Genomic DNA, 21,582 nt, shown 5'->3' on the forward strand with positions numbered 1-21,582 from the left:
CAGTTACAATTTTTTCCGAAGATAACTCCTCCAAAATATAGTCCATCTACAGTGGTGAATGCGACCACCCTAACATTAATCCCCTCTTTAAAAAACCATCAGTTACCGGATGTTATTCTTTCAATAATCCATGATCAACCAGATTGACACTTGACAGAGTACATCACACAGAAAACCCACACAACCCCTGTCACCTTCCGTTTACACAGGATGGATCATTTGAAACACTACCACCTCTGGCTGCTGCTGTTACCCACTGAGGACTCCCATTTAATATTCTGATGGGGCCTGGGATTTTTGAGACAGGATATTTTTTCTGCACAACTTCAAAACATGCAATTTTCTTTGCCAAACATTTTTTTTTTATCAGGGCATTTTTTTTATCAGGGCATCCAGTATATCCAGCCAACAAATTATAACGGGGTAGAACCAAACAACAAATACTTTTCTGGAACAATATATTTATCATAAAAAATCCACCGTGTAAAAGATTCTGGGAAGAAGAAGTAAAAAGTTGTTTTGCAACATCGTTTAGGACAACGTTTAGTTTGTTAATTCAGAGATTGATCTGTGGTTAATTTCCTAATATATCTTGAAATAACGATTATTTAAAAATTCACACAATACCAGGAATTCAGAATCATCACACACATGCATGAAAACTTATATCTTTTGAATGTCTGACACCCAGGTAGACAATATTTCAAATCCACAGTGGCTACCTGCCAACAGCTGTTTCCATTACGTCAGCCCCTGAGGACTGTGTGTGTTCAGTTTTATCTAATATATAAATATTCAATAATCAGGATGGTGGTGACATGCCCTTTCATTTCCTTCTGGACTGGATATGAGGCTTCCAAGTGTTTCAGCAAAATATCACAGTCATATGAAATACTGAAACACTTTATCACCCAGGATGAAAGAAAGCTCCTTTGATTATTTTGAGTGTTAAGTATTATTATTTTTGTTTGTTTGTTGTTTAACCCCGCGCTCAGCAATATTCCAGCTATATGACAGCGGACTCTAAATAATCCAATCTGGACCTGACAATCCAGTGATTGACATCATGAGCATCAATCCATGCAATTGGGATTTGATGACATGCATCAACCACATCAATGACATGCCAGACCACCTGATCCCGTTAGTCGCCTTAAGCATGGGTTGCTTAAGACCTATAGCTGCAACAATGATGTCTTGAACAAACTTAGATCTTCTCGTGAATATATAGTCATTACACTCCACAATGCCCTGTTACTTTTAGAAAATTTAAATTTTTAAATATTTATTTCTAAAAAACATACAATAAATCACAAGGATTGAACAAGATACGATGTAAGAGGGAACCTGCATGCCAAATTTCAGCTTAATCAGTCAAGCAGTAACAGAGGAGATATTTCAGTCATGGTAAAATTGCGAAAAACTTTCAACTGCATTAAGGTCAATGTCAGGGTCACTGTGGGGTCACAAGACAGATAGCCCCCTTTGGAGTGCTGTAGGTTACTAGCACTTACCTTCACAGTCGAAGGGTAATTGACACACAGGTAAAATTGTCAAAATAGTTTCAGCTCCATAGGCCTTGTATGTCAGAGAAGCAAAACGTTAACAACAGAGACAACAGACCCCATGACATAAGCTCACATGACTTCAGTCAGGTGAGCTACAAAAATCAAACCCTTCTCACTCTTAAGCGACCTTGACCTTAACCTAGTCAATCCCCAATCCATTGACCCTTACAACAGTTAATCACATTAAGTGCGAAAAATGACCTCGATATTATAGCCTTAACTTGATTAGTTTTATCCGAAAATGGCTCCAATTACATGCTCCAATGCACAATTAAATTGAAACTGTTGGTATTTCCTTGAAATTCCACGATAAATCACCAGAAGGGACCAAGCTAACGGACAGCGTTGATTTTAATTTGATGACACAATCCACAAGTCCGTGGCAGGTACGAGACTTTCACACTCCTGTCTTATCAGCGCGCTCTGGTCCCAGATGAAATACTGTCATTCCGTGTAATCAAGTCTCATTTTCTCCAAATAAATGGTGCATTGAGAAATCAGTGTCTGTCTGGCTTACATCATGATGTGATATTTGGACTTTTTTTGTCAACTTGGTGTGAGCTAGCTGCAGCATTTCAATCAAACCCAGAGTTGTGAGAAATTATAAAATAACATTATAAACAACAGGATACTGGAGGAAAATCAATACAGTTATTTCAAGGTATGGAGTCATTTACAATACTTCCATCTAGAATGCAGACTTTAAAGACTTTGAGTACAAGGCTCTGTTGAATAGAATTGATTGTAACTTCCTTTCAGTTATATCCTGTGATGGAACACTATGCCGCCCGAGATTCACCCTGGTGGGAGCCACAACTCACTAATTCGCCTACCAATCTGTCAAGCCTGCAGTATAGGATAAAAAGAACTTCTGGAAAAAAGGCTTCAAGCACTTCATTATCGAAAATGTTTAAAAGCTTACAACATTTATCTTCAACTTAGCAGCTTCCTACGCTAGGACTCTAATTTACATGTCAGTGTATGAGAGGTCAACACGACTCCATATCATGATATGCAGGTATGTTTTGGTTTTTTGTTTGCCACATTCATCAACATTCCAGATCTATGATGGCGGCCTGTAAACAATCTGGGCATTGTTCCACAAAGCGATCTTAGCGCTATGACTATGACAGTGTTTAAGTATGGGAGTTACGATCACCTTAGCGCTAAGATGGCTTTGTGGAACGGGGCCCAGGTCTGGTGTCGACAAACAGAGTAATACTATGAGTAACAGTCCAGGCTGTCTGGGTACAGTAACAGGGAATCAACCAAGTCGCCGAGCTTGACCATCCCATCCATTAAGTCGCCTCTTACAACAAGCATAGGTTGCAAAAATGGTATGACATGGTATGCTGACACAGCATATTAATAAGGTATGTCATGGTATGTTGTGGTACACTTTTATTGCACGCATGCGCTTCAAAGACCAAAGGATGTATAGTGTGACAAGTTACCTCGCAGAACAATCGTATTTCCGGGACTTGTTGCGCTTGTTTTCAAACAGATTAATTGGGCACGATTCAGTGATAATGTAATACCTTGCAGCTTTCATGGTATACCAACATGGTATGTTGTAATAGTATGGAGACATGGTTTGTTTGTTTGTTTATTTGTTGTTTGATGCCGCACTCAGCAGATTTTCCAGCTATTTGACGGCGGTCTGTAAATAATTGGGTCTGGACCAGACAATCCAGTGATTGACATCATGAGCATCGATCCACGCAATTTGGATACGATGACATGTATCAACCAAGTCAGCGAGCCTGACCACCCGATCCCGTTAGTCGCCTCTTACGACAAGCACAGTCGCCTTTTACTGAAGCATGGGTTGCTGAAAACCTATTCTACCCCGGATCTTCATGGGTCTGACACATGGTATGCCACATGGTATGATCAATGATGTCATTATTTGCTATAATGGTCATATCACAGTCAAGATACACTGACATGATACAGTGTTAATTCCAAAGACTCCTGCTACAGTCAAGGATTTGTGGGATTCATTAAGGCTATCAAACAACAGTTAAAATCAAAATACCAAAATGAACAAAATATGATTTGAAGGTAAAAGTCACCCCAAAGAAAATACAATGTTTCTCCAGGCAGGTGCTTCTCTGCAGTTACAAGTGGGTCTTTATGAAACAGTTTGGGAGCTCCCATTAACCAGACTCAAACATACTAGATTACACTACAGAAATTATCACTAAACCACACGAAGGGTCTATCTGCCAATCAAGTGGACATTTCACTTTGATCTCATTTCCAGCAAGGCAAAAGGTTACAGAATCTGTCATAGTTTTCAATGACGGCCCTCAACATCAAAGCCTGTCCCTGAGAAAATGCTTGTGAGGTTCTCCCAATGACAGGTCTCAATACCAGCCAAACAACTAAACGCCTCGAAAGCTGGTTTTATTCTAAACCAAGTGGTCTATTTCTGATCCTGTCAATAGCAGTTAAAGAAGGGTGTATAGCAGGGTTGTAGAAAGCTTCAATAGGCATGTGATCAGTCTGTCTTTGAGGGACCATTTAATGAGGTACTTGAGACAGTCTTGCTATGAAATCATCACACTTGAAATCTTCAGTTGTCTGATGAACACTGATGAACACTGATGAACACTGTTGAACACATTCATCAGGTATCCATTCAAAACTGTGGATATTTCATTATCAAATATGTTTTTCAAAACCACACAAAAACTACAGCACCTGGGGCAAAGAGATTCTTACAGGCAAGTGATTATGTCTAAAGTTTGTTTGTTTGTTGTTTAACGCCGCACTCTGCAATATTCCAGCTATATGATGGCGGTCAGTAAATAATCTGGACCCGACAATCCAGTGACTGACATCATGAGCATCAATCCACACAGTAGGGATCGATGACATGCATCAACCAAGTCAGCGAGCCTGACCACCCGATCCCATTAGTATTCTCTTACGACAAGCACAGTCACCTTTTGCGGCAAGCATGGGTTGCTGAAGACCTACTCTACCCCGGCTCTTCAAGGGTTGATTATACATCTACAACTGGTGTTAGTTGCTGTACATGGTAACACAACATCCCCCGTCTAGATATTTCCTTCATCACCAAAAAACAACATGGATGACTTGTGTGAAAACAATAAATCTCATTCCTCATTCTCTCCTTATTGCTTCTCTTATTCCCATTTACTTCTTGCTTTCTTCAAAAATAAATTACAAAAATACAGGTATATTTTCTTATGAAAATAAAAGTATCATCAGCTGGTAACTGTACAGGTGTACAGATATTTGATTGTGGACCACTAAAAATCCATTTCAAAAGGCAATCTGAGTGAGAAGACTTTTCTTAAATCTGTTTTAGGCCATAATAAATTCATAATTGCCCACCTCACTTCCAAAGACCCACCTCCCATCATCTTATTGTCAAGTACACAGAATTGGGAGACAATTACACGATATACACTACTTAAAAGAAGTTACAGAACACACGATTCTTTCATATCATAGTTAATCTGCTACACTAGTTTGATAAAACATGAAATACATAAATATATTATATTATAATATTGCATTGCGTTGTAATATTTTTAAACATTGGATGAACATTTGATAAAAACTGGTATATTCACCTCTAAAAAAAGCGATCCGTGAAGATCTGGTTTCAAATAGGTCTTCAGCAGCCCATGCTTGCCATAAAAGGCAACTATGTTTGTCGTAAGAGGCAAATAACAGGATCGGATGGTCAGGCTCGTTGACTTGGTTGATGCATGTCATCGATCCCAACTGCCTAGATCAATGCTCAGGATGTCACTCACTGGATTATTTGGTCCTGTTTGATTATTTATAGACCACCTTCATATAGCTGGAATATTGCTGAGTGCAGCGTTAAACAACAAACAAACAAAAAACAGACACACTAAGAGAAGTTTTCAAATCCTGTGAGGATCAGGGTGATTGTCAAAATAATTCCATAATGATCAAAACTGTTGATCAGGCTCAAGTGTATTGAAGGGTGTTCATGCTTTCGATCACTGATTTGCCATACTCCATTATAGACAGGTGCTGTTTAAAACTGGAATATTGCCAACTGCAGCAACAAACAACAAACAATGTGTGTCAACACACCTGAAATAGTAGATTGTGAATTCCACTATTCAGTATAGCTGTAACAGCCTGATACTGAGGAATATGCCCTGAATATCAATCACAGGATTATCTGGTCAAGACTCAATTATTTACAGGCGGCATTGCTCATAATATGAATCACTGGATTATCTGATCCTGACTTGATTACTTACCGGCCACTGTCATATAGCTGGATCTGAGACCAGCGGTCATGTCTCCTCATACTTCTACACTTACTTAAAACAACAAAGCGAATTTCCCTATTGCTGGCATGAAACAGCCCCAGAGAAGCAATTGTCATCATGTAACTCATGTTATATCTTGTGTAAATATTTTAGACATAATCAGATCGATCCAATTTAAGGATAGCAGGTACGGAGGCAGGGAATAAGCTGTGCACTGGACCATTTAGTTTGTTGCTTAAACTGTAGAAGTTTAGGTTGGTTGGTTGGTTGGTTGGTTGGTTGGTTTGTTGTTTAACGCCGCACTCAGCAATATTCCAGCTATATGACGGTGGTCTGTAAATAATCGAGTCTGGACAGACAATCCAGTGATTAATATCATGAGCATCAACACACGCAATTGTGATTGATGACCGTGCATCAACCAAGTCAGCGAGCCTGACCACCCGATCCCGTTAGTCGCCTTTTACTACAAGCATAGTCGCCTTTTACGGCAAGCATGGGTTGCTGAAAACCTATTCTACCCCGGATCTTCACGGATCCGGAAGTTTAGGAAAGTTTAGGAATGTGGAAGTTTGGGAATGTGGAAGTTTTGGAATGTCGAAGTTAGGGAATGTCGAAGTTTTCTGAGGATAACCCCTCAGAACATCTGTGGACCATTTGCACAGCTAGTGTCAGGATTGCACTGGGAGATCTGGTCAAGTGGCCAGCCCAGCCTATGTATATTTTATGGTTCACAGATACAAATGATTCTCATAACTTCGTCCCTATCAGCACAGGATCAGCGAGCCTTCATTCACAATCGTAATTTCATCAGACAATCACAACAGCTTGCCCACCACAATCAATGCTTTATCACACGGATCTTATCTGGCAGAATACCTCCTATACACCAACATTCCCATGCTAAATGGAGCAGAAAAAATAATCAAACACCGATAAACCATACTTAATACTGACAGTCACTACTTCCCACCACCCCCTCAACCCATAGATAAATAAATTCAAACATTTTTGCCTTTGGATACAATATTATGTATAAAGATGTCATGAGATATAAAGATGTTTGTTTGTTTGTTTGTTTGTTGTTTAACGCCGCACCCAGTAATATTCCAGCTATATGACGGCGGTCTGTAAAATAATCGAGACTGGACCAGACAATCCAGTGATTGACATCATGAGCATCGATCCACGCAATTGGGATACGATGACATGCATCAACCAAGCCTGATCACCCGATCCCCTCAGTCGCCTTTTACGACAAGCATAGTCGCCTTTTACAGCAAGTATGGGTTGCTGAAGACCTGTTCTAACCCGGAATCTTCACGGGTCAGATATAAAGATGTCATGTGTTGAAACATATTTATTGACAAAAGAAAATATATAGATTGATTTGTAATTTGAAAAGAGTGGACCAAGTTCTGATATCATCAAACCAAAAGTTATGATACGGATTCTGTCAGTACTTTGAAGTTGCATGACCTCCATGGCACATGAAGTTATTTGAGTTTGAGATTTCTTAGAACAGTAAATCTTGAAATGTTAAACTGCAACACCATAAAACTACACCATCTTTACGTGGCATTCAGAAGCCGGCCTGTCACAAAACGACAGGGTTGACTCATGTTAACTTTTCTATTCTTCCAGCGTGGTATTTCAGTACGGATCACACTTTCTGTGAGATGAGAAAGAAGAACTCAACCACCTAAAAAGTTTTGTTTGCTTCTTGTCTAACGTGCGCTCAGCAATATTCCTGACAAACTAGTGAGTGAACGAACCACACTTTCGGTGTATGATGACACCCTATCCAATAAGTCACTGAGCCAGACCACCCGATCCATTAAGTGAGTGAGTGAGTTTGGTTTAACGCCGCTTTTAACAGTATTCCAGTTATATCGTGGCGTGTCAGCTTTATGTGGGAGGAAAGCCCGAAGTGATGCAGGTCTCAGACGTTTACCACTTTGGTGAAACCCAAGAGCACGGGTATGGTGCTGACAAACCTAGAAACATAATCGGGGCTAACTGGGATTCAAACCCACAATCATAGGTTTCTGGTGTGCCCAAGGGACGCAACTCTGCACAGCGAATCGCGGCGCCTGAGACGACCGGGCCACCCGTGCCTCCCTGGTCCATTAAGTCACTTCTTATGTCCAGCATAGGTTTCTGGGACTGAATTCTAATCTGGAATCCCCACAGGTGAATATGATGAATGGATCCTTGTAATTTCACCTTACACAGAAAGTGATACATCCTACAAGCAATTTACAAAATGTTTTAGTTGACAAACATATTTGTGACCATGACAGCATCTGATATTCCACTGACTTCTGTCATGTTCTGAAACAATGATCAATCAAACTTTTCCATTCAAGCATGGAAGGAACAAAACATATTGGTAATGTGTGTATGCCCTAAATATAATAATAGACCCGTGAAAATCGGGTAGAATAGATCTTCAGCAAACCATGCTTGCCGTAAGAGGTGACTATGCTTGTCGAAAGAGGTGACTAACGGGTTCGGGTGGTCAGGCTCAATGACTTGGTTGATGCATGTCATCGTATCCCAACAACGTGGATCAATGCTCATGTCATCAATCACTGGATTGTCCAGACTCGATTATTTACAGACCGCCGTCATAGCTGGAATATTACTGGGTGCAGCATTAAACAACAAACAAACAAACAAAAATAATAATACTTAACACTCAAAATAATCAAAGGAACTTTCTTTCATCCTGGGTGATAAAGTGTTTCAGTATTTCATATAATTTTGTGATATTTTGCTGAAACACTTGGAAGCCTCATATCCAGTCCAGAAGGAAATGAAAGGGCATGTCACCACCATCCTGATTATTGAATATTTATATATTAGATAAAGCTGAACACACACAGTTCTCAGGGACTGACATAATGGAACACCTGTTGGCAGGTAGCCCCTGTGGATTTGAAATATCTACCTGGGTGTCAGACATTCAAAAGATATAAGTTTTCATGCATGTGTGTGATGATTCTGAATTCCTGGTACTGTTTGAATTTTTGAAATAATCCTTTTTTCAAGATATATTAGGAAATTAACCACTGATCAATCTCTTAATCACTTTTGCCACCTACATCATGTGACACTGACCAAGAAATTAAACTGGTCTGGTGAGGAAGGGGATAAAACACCAGGGTTCACTTAAAGGAACTTGATTTAACCTGCACCAGGATCATGTTGACATGAAACGCTAGTTGCACTAGACAAATCAAGGGTTGCACATTGGTCCCATAAATTTATCAAAGTGGAAACACAGATGCATACACAGGCATAAATACGTAAACTCTACTACGTAGACTTATTGCATCATACACATTCACGTCACACAGGGACTAGTGATATAGTACGGTAAATAAAACCTAGAGAAACTGAGTGTGTTCAAAGACTGATGTTATATGCTTAAGAAAGGGTTAGTCAGTTTGTATTTTTGAGACATGCACTTGGTGCATAAGACATTAATATAAGGTTGCATTTTTCAACGATAGGTTGCATGTTTTAAATTGATAAATCAAGCCCTGAACACGCCATCATGTTGAAGAGCCTCACTAATGGAGCCGACGGCAAATCCAGATTGTTGATTGAATTTTAACATTTCCCAGTTGGGATGTCATGATATGCTTAACTCACATATCGATACAGATAGCAACACTTGAGTCACGACATAATACACACTGCGATACTCAATTTGTCTTATTTTTAAATTAAATTCTTAATGTTCCATGAGGCTCAGTTTGTTTATCTCAACCAGCCTGTCCTTAATTTGCATGAAGGAAAACTTCGTGATTTTATGCAACCAGATTCAACATTCTGTTGTGTGGGGAACACAAGGCCCAGTAAGGGAACACAAGGCCTAGTAAGGGAACACAAGGCCCAGTAAGGGAACACAAGGCCCAGTAAGGGAAACACAAGGCCCAGTAAGAGAACACAAGGACTAGTAAGGGAACACAAGGCCCAGTAAGGGAACACAAGGCCCAGTAAGGGAAACACAAGGCCCAGTAAGGGAACACAAGGCCCAGTAAGGGAAACACAATGCCCAGTAAGAGAACACAAGGCCCAGTAAAGGAACACAAGACCCAGTAAGAGAACACAAGGCCCAGTAAGGGAACACAAGGACTAGTAATGGAACACAAGGCCCAGTAAGGGAACACAAGGCCCAGTAAGGGAAACACAAGGCCCAGTAAGAGAACACAAGGCCCAGTAAGGGAACACAAGGCCCAGTAAGGGAACACAATGCCCAGTAAGAGAACACAAAGCCCAGTCAGGGAACACAAGGCCTAGTAAAGGAACACAAGACCCAGTAAGAGAACACAAGGCCCAGTAAGGGAACACAATTCCCAGTAAGGGAACACAAGGCCCAGTAAGGGAACACAATTCCCAGTAAGGGAACACAAGGCCCAGTAAGGGAACACAAGACCCAGTAAGAGAAATATAACTTTTTGAAAACCTATACAGAATTAAAAATGAAGGAACACAGAGTAGATTGTATTGTCAGGAAAAACTTTGGTGAATCATGACAAGACTATTTCCCACACCCAAGAAAACGCTTTGCAGTATTATTGTCTCCTTAACATTTCATCTCCACACTGGTGTGGTGGAGTGAGTGAGGATGCCTCACCCTGCTGAAGCAGGACTGCAGTAATATCATGGTGTTGTTGCCAGGAATTGCTTCACACATTGTTCTCATAAGAGCAAGTGAACCATATTCCCTTCCATGATGACTGTACACACAAGGTCATGAAGGTGTAAACAAATATTTTATCATGTTTTCTGTTAAATACAGTGAAACCTCGCTCCTCAAGAGCCACGGGGATGAGAATGGATATTTTCCTTTTCAAACTTCTTTGCAATGGAGCGTGGTCCATAATTTGGGGGTGTTTATGGGGGAAGCCATCAGATTTTAACAAATTTGTGGTCACTAAAATTTGCAGAAATTAGCCGATCATGAAGGTGTAAACAAATACTTCATTACATTTTCTGTTAAATACAATGAAACCTTGTTTGTCCGATCCCTTGTTAATCCAATCCCTTAATAATCCGGAAACCTCATGCACCTTCAAGACAATCATGATGAGAACGGTTACATGACATGTATACATGTATGTGCCAATCCGGATCTCAATCTCACTGTGTATCGAAATCTTTCATCAGTCTCCCCTGAGTTAGTACACAACAGAATGAGTGAGTGAGTGAGTGAGTTTGGTTTTACGCCGCTTTTAGCAATATTCCCACAATATAACGGCAGGGGACACCAGAAATGGGCTTCACACATTGTACCCATGTCGGGAATCGAACCCGGATCTTCGGCGTGACAAGCGAACCCTTTAACCACTAGGCTACCCGACTGCCCCACAACAGAATCAAACATAAGACACAGTTACGAAAACATAAATACTGAAATAACTGTAACTAAAAAAAACAAGCAGTAATTTGAAGTTCATTTGTCCCAAACCAAAATACAACACATGTTCCCATGTTTCTCACATAGTAATTATCACACCTCTTAATCTGTTTCAGAATTTTATTGAACCGTGTAAGTTCCTATTTACCAAACACGCAAAAAACTTGAACAAACATCCCCCACCTACATCACTCAACATTCAACAACATCATGGGGTGTAATTGTCAAAATCACATCAGCCTTACGAACTCAGATCGTGCATATCTTCAACATCCCTTTGATGGCACTCTTTGATGTTTCTCCCGTTATGTCAAACAGGGCCCCATGCAAGAACTAACATGTTATCATCAAAACAACGGGGTCCTTGCTGTTTCAAATTTCACGTTTAAGATGAGACCTACTAAAGCAAATGGTAAGCTTTGAGGATAAAACAGTGCTCTCTGGAAATCTGTTTGTTTGGCGTACCCTCCGAGATCAAGAACGAATACACTGAAAGCACATGTTGAAACCACATCCGTTACAACCACATACACTACCTCATGCATATTTTTAGAGTTAATGGTTGAAATAAAAGCAAGCAGTCTTGTAAAAGACTTTAGTTCAAACCATTATAGATTTATGAAGCTGGAAACTTTGTTTTATTTACCAAATATTAACTTTCTGTATTCTCGTTCATAATTTGCCCATTTTTCGAGGACAGATTATTCTAAATATATTTGATTTGTGCTCTTTTTTCACAGATTAAATATTTGATATGTATGATCAATTAAGAAAATTTAAATATCAGATATATATTCATGACAACCAAACTGAAAGGAAATGACATTTCCAAATTTGAAACAGTTATCAAAGAAATAGTCACATCTTAATTCAGGAACAGAAATGGCAAATAATATCAATATCTGTTGAAAATATGTTTGCAAAACCTGGTCTGTAACAAAATATTTTATCCTCATTTGTCAGAAACATGGCTGTTTAAAAGCAGTTTCCTCCGGGCAGAAATGTTCCCAGCCTAACATTGGCTTGATGACTATGTATGTGTGAATAAGTGTGTGTATGTATCTAGCAAAGTGGTAGAAACAACTCAATAACTAAATTCATCAATCTGTACCTATCTGCATGACTCAATAACACAGAAACTTGACTTCTGAACAAGAAAGTCACGAAGAACTAAACAGCAACAACTTACATTGCGTGTGTCCCATCCTGACTACATAGTTCTGGCAATACCTTGGTGTGCTGCAAAATGGGAGACTGTGTGTTAAAGCCACGGTGATGATGATGGTAATTCTCCCAATGAGTGGGGAATCAATGAAGCAGTTACATCAGCTAACACTGACGGAACACGGAGCACCAGCTTCCAGCACTGATCTCGCAGCGCTTGGAGAAAATGATGGACACATGACGTATCCTCTGCTTCCTATCAGCCTGGCTAAATTCTCACAGTATGTTCTGGAGTGAATGGCGTGGCAGTTGCTTAGAGGGTACGTGCAACAAATCAGTTGTTATTGGCAGCGCGGGGTTCAAACCCTTCTCAAACACAATTTATAGGTGAAGTACTCATCATTAGCAATATATTTCGTTGTCATCTTCATCAGATGCATACTTGTCATCTTCATCAGCTGAATACTTGTCATTTTCATCAGATGCATACTTGTCATCTTCATCAGCTGAAAACTTGATGTCATCTTAATCGGCTGCATACTTGTCATTTTCATCACTTGCATACTTGTCATCTTCATCAGCTGAATACTTGTCATTTTCATCAGCTGCATGCTTGTCATTTTCATCAGCTGAATACTTGTCATCTTCATCAGCTGCATACTTGTCATTTTCATCAGCTGAATACTTGTCATCTTCATCAGCTGCATACTTGTCATTTTCATCAGCTGAATACTTTTCATTTTCATCAGCTGAATGCTTGTCATTTTCATCAGCTGCATACTTGTCATTTTCATCAGCTGAATACTTGTCATTTTCATCAGCTGCAAACTTGATGTCATATCTAAATCTGCACCATACTCGTCATCTTCATCAGCATTAGGTCATCAATAGCAGTCACACCTTTGTCATCATTATATCATCTTTGTAGTCTTTGTTATAACATTTGCATCATCACCATCACTGTAAGGAACCAGGAGGACCTGAACCTTGGTGTCCGCAACTGAAATTCCTTCCTTTACAATGCAGGTAGTAGTGCTCTACTGATAAAAGAAAAGTGCCAAGCCAGGTATTGAGATGAGAAACAAACTCGGTAAGAGATCTCACATTCCTTGCTTATTTCATACCTGAATAAGAGGTGTATGAGAGGGAGAACTCTGATTTTTAGCCACAATCAGCAAAATTATAGGTGTTCATGACAGCCTGTAAATGTGATATGCAAACCAGTGGTTCATATCAGTTATCTTGGTGTGAGGGTCAATGACAGCCGTTGAACATACTGTGACCACTCAATACTCAATTGTCATGACTGGGGACTGAGAGCCAAGCAACAGGAATCCCTGTGGAGGACACCCAGTTGACAAGGTTGACGTCACCATCCAATGTGCCCCATGTAACTAACGTCATGCTCTATAGGTGCGGGACCAGCTCCGTGGTATAGTGGATAGAGCGTCTGCCCCATGTAACTAACGTCATGCTCTATAGGTGCAGGACCAGCTCCGTGGTATAGTGGATAGAGCGTCTGCCCCATGTAACTAACGTCATGCTCTATAGGTGCAGGACCAGCTCCGTGGTATAGTGGATAGAGCGTCTGCCCCATGTAACTAACGTCATGCTCTATAGGTGCGGGACCAGCTCCGTGGTACAGTGGATAGAGCGTCTGCCCCATGTAACTAATGTCATGCTCAATAGGTGCGGGACCAGCTCCGTGGTACAGTGGATAGAGCGTCTGCCCCATGTAACTAATGTCATGCTCTATAGGCACGGGACCAGCTACGTGGTACAGTGGATAGAGCGTCTGCCTGGAGAGCAGAAAGTCATTGGTTTCATCTCCTGACCTCATCATACCAATAGATGGTACTTTAAGTTGGTACTGTGCCAGATACTCAGCATTAAGGGTTGGTTCAGAGTCAGTGTCATGTGTCTGAGTAGGGTATCCATGTTAAACTGTTGCATGGTGTCTCAGTGGGTTAGCACTAGAAAACTGACATAAGTGCGGACTAGAGCAAGAGCCACACACACATGCAAACAGCCATGAATTGATACATACGACATGTAACCCTTGTGATTCAGGCTACTATTTCTTGAGAAAGAGTGAGTGAGTGAGTAAGGTTTTACGCCGCTTTTAGCAATATTCCAGCAACATCACGGCGGGGGACACCAGAAATGGGCTTCACACATTGTACCCATGTCGGGAATCGAACCCGGGTCTTCGGCGTGACGAGCGAACGCTTTAACCACCAGGCTACCCTACCGTCCCTCTTGAGAAAGAAGGCCAGGTAGATATGTAACTCATTCACTCACTTGAAGCTGTCTTTTTGTTTTTATGGTTTTTAGGGTTTTTTATTGCTGGCTGTTCTGTGAAACATACAAGTGACATCTTACAAAGTCAAGAACATATTTCTTGTGGTGTTTGTAGCTAAAACATTTTGACTACCACAAAGTGTGAGATAACTGCAAAGTGTTTGTCAACTGTGACAATAAACAGGATAACTTGCAAACTGATTTGACCCCCAAAAAACTCTTAAAATCCTCTTCTTTAATCGGAACTCTTCACTTTTTAGAAAATCAACACTGATTTTCAGAAACTTGAAATTGATGACCCAGATTCTTACTGGGAAAAATCTGTCATTCAGTGGGCGTTTGTAATTATGCATTTCAAAAACAGTTCAACACATGTCGGCAGCAAACGTTCTCAAGAAGGCGCCTTTAGACTGCATCAGCAAGAAAGGAGCCTTTAATGCCCTCTCAAAAGAGATCTCAAAACTGTATTTCCAATTATTTTTTAATATTTTCAGCGAAGTCATTTGAGGGATATTCTGCTAAATGTTTAACGACAAACAAGAACATTAAGATGAAAGCAAATATTCTCTCTCGAAGAAGTCAATATTCTCTAAAAGTGACAACCGTAATCTTTCCAACGAGTAAAATGATGTCAGAGGATGAAAATGAAAAAAATACATCTGAAGAAATCGGCACATGGATAAAAATATCATTTTAAACACAATATCGACTTTTTTCAGCCATTTCATCATTTTGTCATTTATCTTCCTGCCTGGAAAAAATCCAGTCATTCATCAAGGGCTGTCAGCTGGGTTGACATGCATAGTTTGGACCATTATATTTCTTTCAACTCAAGGATCCTTCTTCCAGAACTAGAACATGGTTACGTCCTTCTGGTAATAGGGGTGAAATACACAGTCTCTCCTGGCATTAACACAGCCAGTTTGCCTGTAACGCTGCATCGACAAAATCTCCTCATGGGATATTGAGTGATATACACAAATACATTGGCACAGCAACTATTGATAATATTCCATCAATTTCTGTATTACCTTCTGCTGAAGATTTAATACTTTTAAGGAAAGTACCAATATTAAGAAGAAAATTATCAAGCTTCAAAATTGTCTGTCTGCTTGTGTAGAAATCCATGTACAATCTTATTGTGATTCATGAAATTAATCATCAAATATTGAATCATATTATGACATAACACCACAAGGCTGAATTAAAAACACAAATCAACAATGATGAAAACGTGATGTTGGTTACGAGTGAAGTGACAATACTTTGTCCTGGGTAGATCACATGAGTCTGGTTGGTTGGTTTGTTGTTTTACGCCGCACTCAGCAATATTCCAGCTATATGACGGCGGTCTGTAAATAATCGAGTCTGGACCAGACAATCCAGTGATTAATATCATGAGCATCGATCCACGCAATTGGGATCGATGACATGCACTAACCAAGTCAGCGAGCCTGACCACCCGATCCCGTTAGTGGCTTTTACGACAAGCATAGTCACCTTTTACGGCAAGCATAGGTTGCTGAAGACCTATTCTACCCCGGATCTTCACGGGTCACATGAGTCTGGTGTTGGCAGTAGAAGACTGTTGCTCCTTCTACATCCTTGCAAAGTTGGAGAAACATTAATCAATAGTAAGGACTTGGGGCAAGCTTGAGGCCTACAGGTGCCCATGTGATATTGTTTAACATGTACATCTTCACCCATTAAGTCTTAAATGACTGGAAAGATGTTAACTTGGGAAACCACTTTTTTTGTCAATGTACCTGGAAATTGACAAAACTATGTGTGTTTGTCAGCCATTACTAAAGTATGCATGCTTAACCAGTGTAAAGTAGTAAGCATTATGATTTCCTCAAAGCACAACAAAGCCTTAGCTCAGGAAATTTCCTTCGCCTCGTTGTAATTGGCACTAGGGTTTACTGGTAAGTCATCAAGGCTGTTGAACCATGCCAGTCCTGAACTGTACAATGTCAACATTATTTTAATCAGGCATAAATGATGGTTTAAGACATCCTTCAAACTCTTCCCATGTTTGAGATTCTCTCCAAGATGCTGACTCCTGCGATCATATTTTGGAATGAAAGCATTTCCTGCCGTCCATTCAATGATAAATTCAAAACGTCAATGCCAGAGAATAAGTCCTGATTATGTGCCGAAACTGAGGCCATGGGGCGTGAAAGGCAAGTGAGTGAGTTTTAGTCACATCGGCAATATTTCAGCCATATCGTGGAGCGTGTAACGCAAACCAGTGATGAAAATGATATAAATGGACAGACAGTCTATAAACAGTACATGGGCATCAGGTCCAGCAGTCTCCGACATATCCTCCTCTGCATCATCTCAGCAATCTCCTGCTATACATCATGTCACAAGTGTCACACCCACATGCATGACATACAGCAGACTCTGCCATGATGCTGTCAGCACTGGAAAGACCATTCATACATTTCAAATATATCTTGCTGACTAGTGTAGAAGTTTAAGCATGTGTTTATGTTATAAGGTTGGTTCTACTAATGTTGATGTGATCCAGCCAGAATCTGTGATCTGTGTATCTGAACTTACAGCTTTTTCCGATGACACAGAAACACTGCCATGGTCATGTGTGATCATAGAAACCTCTTAATACATTAATAAATACACAAATAAATCTTGTGCAATAAATATAAAAAAACACCACATATTTCATGTATCCTCTAATTGCATACCAAACTGTGAGTGAGTCAATCAGTTCAGTTTATCACCACTAAATCCCGAAATGATGCAGATCTTAGATGTTTACCACTTCCGTGAAACCCACAAGCATGGGCATGGTGCTGACAAGCCTAAAAACAATCAGGACAAATCTGAGATTCGAACCCATCAATGGTTCCTGCCATGTCTCATTCTGGTGTCCTAGAGGACTGGGCCATCCATGCCTCCTTGCACCTAACAGACAGATGGAATGGGTAAAGGTGCTGAACTTAGAGAACATACATGCACACCACAGATTTGACCAGTGCAGACATACATGTTCTACCAAATGAGTTGTATGGTGAGCTGGATTCATAGGGGATGGCGATGCAGTTATAATGCATCAAGGTATGATTGGAAGATATTATTCCCATGTTATGGGTTTTCAGATGCTTAAGAAACATTCATAGTTTGATCGCTAATCACATGAACAACTGTAAAACATCTCTTCAACTTATAAAAGACAACTCTCTCTTAAAAACAAGCCATCATCTGAGAATTAACAATGTCTGTGTGATGCTACACCCCCTGTAAAAGCGCGACTAGTCGCAATTAAATATGGCCGACCGAAACATATCAAGTCCATAAACCTATGATTCAACAATATGTAAGACCTGGAAGTTTCTTAAACTTACATCCATTCAGTAAGTTAACCTGCATGGCTTTAATTATTTTCTCCTCCTTTTCCAACAGGCTGTTGTTTAACACCAACACTCAGTAATATTCCAGCTATGTGATAGTGATTTGTAAATAATAGATTTAGGTCTAGACAATCCAGTGTTTGACATAATAAGCATCAATTTACACCACAGAGAAACGATGACCTGCAATCAACGAAGTCACGGAGTCTGACATGTCGATCAATTTCGTAGCCTCTTATAAGCTCGGGACCTATATTCTTAGCAAGGGTCCCCACAGGTTGTTAATAACACTAAACCTGTGAAATTAAGTTCATTCACTCTATCCAAAATAAATAACTAAAATAAGGTGTCTAACATTCAAATTTCTTACCTAAAAATATCGAGACCAATACCTATGAGACTGTGACGCCCAAGTCTGGTTTCCGGATTTTAGTACTGTCAAGGGCAGATAACTCTAAACATACTTTGATGGCATATGGTAACCTACTTTCCTGACTAGTGAACCTAAAGTAACATTATTAATATCCATTTGGTAAAAACAAAGTTGATGAAACCTAAAAACAAGATAAAGTGCCAAATCCCCATCTGCGAACACTTACATTCGTTATATCTGGAAGGCTTTGTGATCAATGACAGATGGTAAACTCTTCAAATTACAACATATGACGAATCACCATGAATTACATACCTACACCTTTGTGTGTCTTGACTAAACATACAGAGGCTCTGTGTATATTTACTGAGAAACACACACGGTTCTCTTGTAACAAAACATACAGTTTACAGCATTGATTTCCACAATACAATATTCATGATCCAGAGATTATACCCAAGAAATACAAACAAGGTTAAAAAAACCAGCAACAAATACACCATTTTAATCTGTTTGTTTATGCAAACTGATTCACAACAAGAAATTCTTCAAACGTTGTATTCATCTGTTCAATATTTCACCTAAAAAAAAGTCACTCATGACAAATCAACAAACATGAAATGCCACGCTAGGTGACGGACTTCCTTGGTTTCAGAGCTTGAATCACGGTTCGTCCCGATTATGTTTCTAGGTTTGTCAGCACCACAATCATTTGGTGGGTTTCACCACCACAGTGGAAAAGGTCTAAGACCTGCATCACTTTCGGCTTTTCTCTTACATGAAGCGGACAGACCCATGAAGATCCGGGGTAGAATAGGTCTTCAGCAACCCATGCTTGCAGTAAAAGGCGACTGTGCTTGTCGTAAGAGGCGACTAACAGGATCAGGTGGTCGGGCTCGCCAACTTGGTTGATGCATGTCATCGATCCCAATTGTATGGATTGATACTCATGATATTAATCACTGGACTGTCTGTTCCAGACTCGATTATTTACAGACTGCCGTCAAATAGGTGGAGGTGAGGTGAAATTGGGTTTAACGTCGCGTCCAAGATCATTGCACTTATATAGCGGCGTGCATGCACATGTGTGTGTGTGTGTGTGTGTGTGTGCGTGTGCGTGTGCGTGTGCATGTGTGGCTGCTTGTACTAGTCATAGATTAATAGTGCTAGCCCACTGAGATACCATGCCAAAGTTTAACATGAATACCCCACTCAAACACAGTTTACTGACTCCGAGCCGACCAGTTTTTGTTTTAGCCTGTTAATGCTGAGCGCCAGACAGGGTAACAACATGTACCATCTTTTAACGTCTTTTGGTGCTCTCCGGGCGGACGCTCTACCTCTAGACCACGGAGGCGGTCTAGTATAGTTGGAATATTGCTGAGTGCTGCATTAAACAACAAACCAACCAACCAACATGAAGCGGACACCATGTGATAAGACTGGAATACTGTACAAAGCAGCGCAAAACCACTCACTCACTCACTCACTCACTCACTCACTCACCCACCCACCAAAACCCACTCACTCACTCACTAGTTTCAGCAAAGCATACATAAAAAACAGTAATACATCAATCCAACAAAAGACATTGACATGTGAGCAGCAATCTCGGGGTCCACTCTTGGGTCCTAGGAACAGATGCTCATACAACACTTCCACTATGCTCAACAATAAACGCAATGACTTCAGGATGGATAGGTAATAAACAAGCTCCTCCTAACCCCTAAACACCCTCCCAAGTTGTGACCTCACAGCTGGCAACACATTCCAAAGAAGACAACTGGGAAGCAAAAACCTTCCTTTGCAAAATAAAAATTATTTTTTTCAAAATCAAAAATATTTTAGCAATATCACATCACAAATTGGTTGAGAGCAAAAGGAGAATAAAGAGAGTTTTCCAACAAAAAACTGTCCCTTATTGGGAAACAAACATATCCTTTAACCCATCTAAGCATCTTGATACGAAATCCTTGCTCGTTTATATCACAATTGGGATACCTCACAAGAGGATCTTCATGGAAAACAGATGATGCTGATCAAAAAGTTGATGTTTGCCGAGAAAATGACGAATGTCTGATCGAGTCTTTTTTACAGCTCAGCTGCATATACTATCAAGTTGGGCACAGGAGTTGGAATGCTATTTATCTTGAGCAACACATAATGAATTAAAAAGTTAATGTCAAACATGTTCAAGCAGAAACCATAAGAAAATCAGCTGAATATACAGACAAAATGTTTTGGCGGGTGTTAAAACTTAACAAAAGTGTTATAAATTGGAAAATGACTAATGGTATTTTTCAAATAAATATCTTAAAATCTTGAACAAACAGGTAAACATGAAATTGTTAGCCTATGTCTACAACACAAATCAAAGGTTACTTTTCAAAAACACAGGAAAAATGTAATTCCTATTTTCAATTTGAAAACACTATATCATAATTATTTGATTTTTTGTGAATAGGAAAAAGACGACCTTATTTCAGCTGTTGTAAAATTACGAAATTATACAATTCTGAGTTCACAACTCTCCATGTTACTCAAAAAAAGAATATCAGCAGATTTATCTATGTTCATATAACAACCTTAATATTGATTATATTCATATTATTTATGAATCTACCGGTAGATGTCACATGTCCTTAAGACAGCTTTGATATTGCAGCATGTGATATAATATCACAAAACAATCAGATTTCCTTACAAAAGTACCAAATTTGTCTTTCATGAAAATCCTCATGTGAAGTGTAATAAAGGAAAGGGATATTTATGAAAGTAGATGTGCAAAAAGATATGATTATTTGCATATTCAGAAACGAGAAAAAAACGCATATGCAAATAGGACTTAATCTCATGCATATTTGGAAGGTTTGCATTACTTGAATAATCATAGTATTCCAATTTTCTCGAAGACTTTATCACATGTTGGCATCAGAGCATTCACAAATGGGATAATGATTACTTTTTGAATTTTTTTTTTTTTTATTAATATCAGAATCAATAACAAATTGTAATATGATTCCTTTAGCCAAACCATTTGGTGTCAGGATGCATATATTTAAGAAATACAAATTGACTA

The 21,582-nt window shown here is 39.7% G+C and overlaps 2 protein-coding genes across 4 annotated transcripts in view; both read right to left on the reverse strand.

Annotated features, from left to right (window-relative positions):
• Positions 1 to 21,582, reverse strand: part of LOC124142205 (heparan sulfate glucosamine 3-O-sulfotransferase 1-like) — a 287,594-nt gene that overhangs the window by 102,507 nt on the left and 163,505 nt on the right. The gene's annotated exons all lie outside the window — the stretch shown is intronic.
• The window catches only part of LOC124142173 (heparan sulfate glucosamine 3-O-sulfotransferase 5-like), a 132,248-nt gene that overhangs the window by 90,201 nt on the left and 20,465 nt on the right, over positions 1 to 21,582 (reverse strand). The window contains exon 1 of one of the 2 annotated variants that reach the window (XM_046510475.2): positions 12,478 to 12,682. The exons of the other annotated variant lie outside the window; for it this stretch is intronic. The gene's annotated coding sequence lies outside the window, so the exon portion shown is untranslated. Of the gene's footprint in view, positions 1 to 12,477; positions 12,683 to 21,582 lie in introns of those variants that run through there. 2 annotated transcript variants of the gene reach the window in all.

This window comes from Haliotis rufescens, unplaced genomic scaffold (genome assembly GCF_023055435.1).
Source record: "Haliotis rufescens isolate VD_foot unplaced genomic scaffold, xgHalRufe1.0.p SCAF_2, whole genome shotgun sequence".
Classification (NCBI taxonomy): Eukaryota; Metazoa; Mollusca; class Gastropoda; order Lepetellida; family Haliotidae; genus Haliotis; species Haliotis rufescens.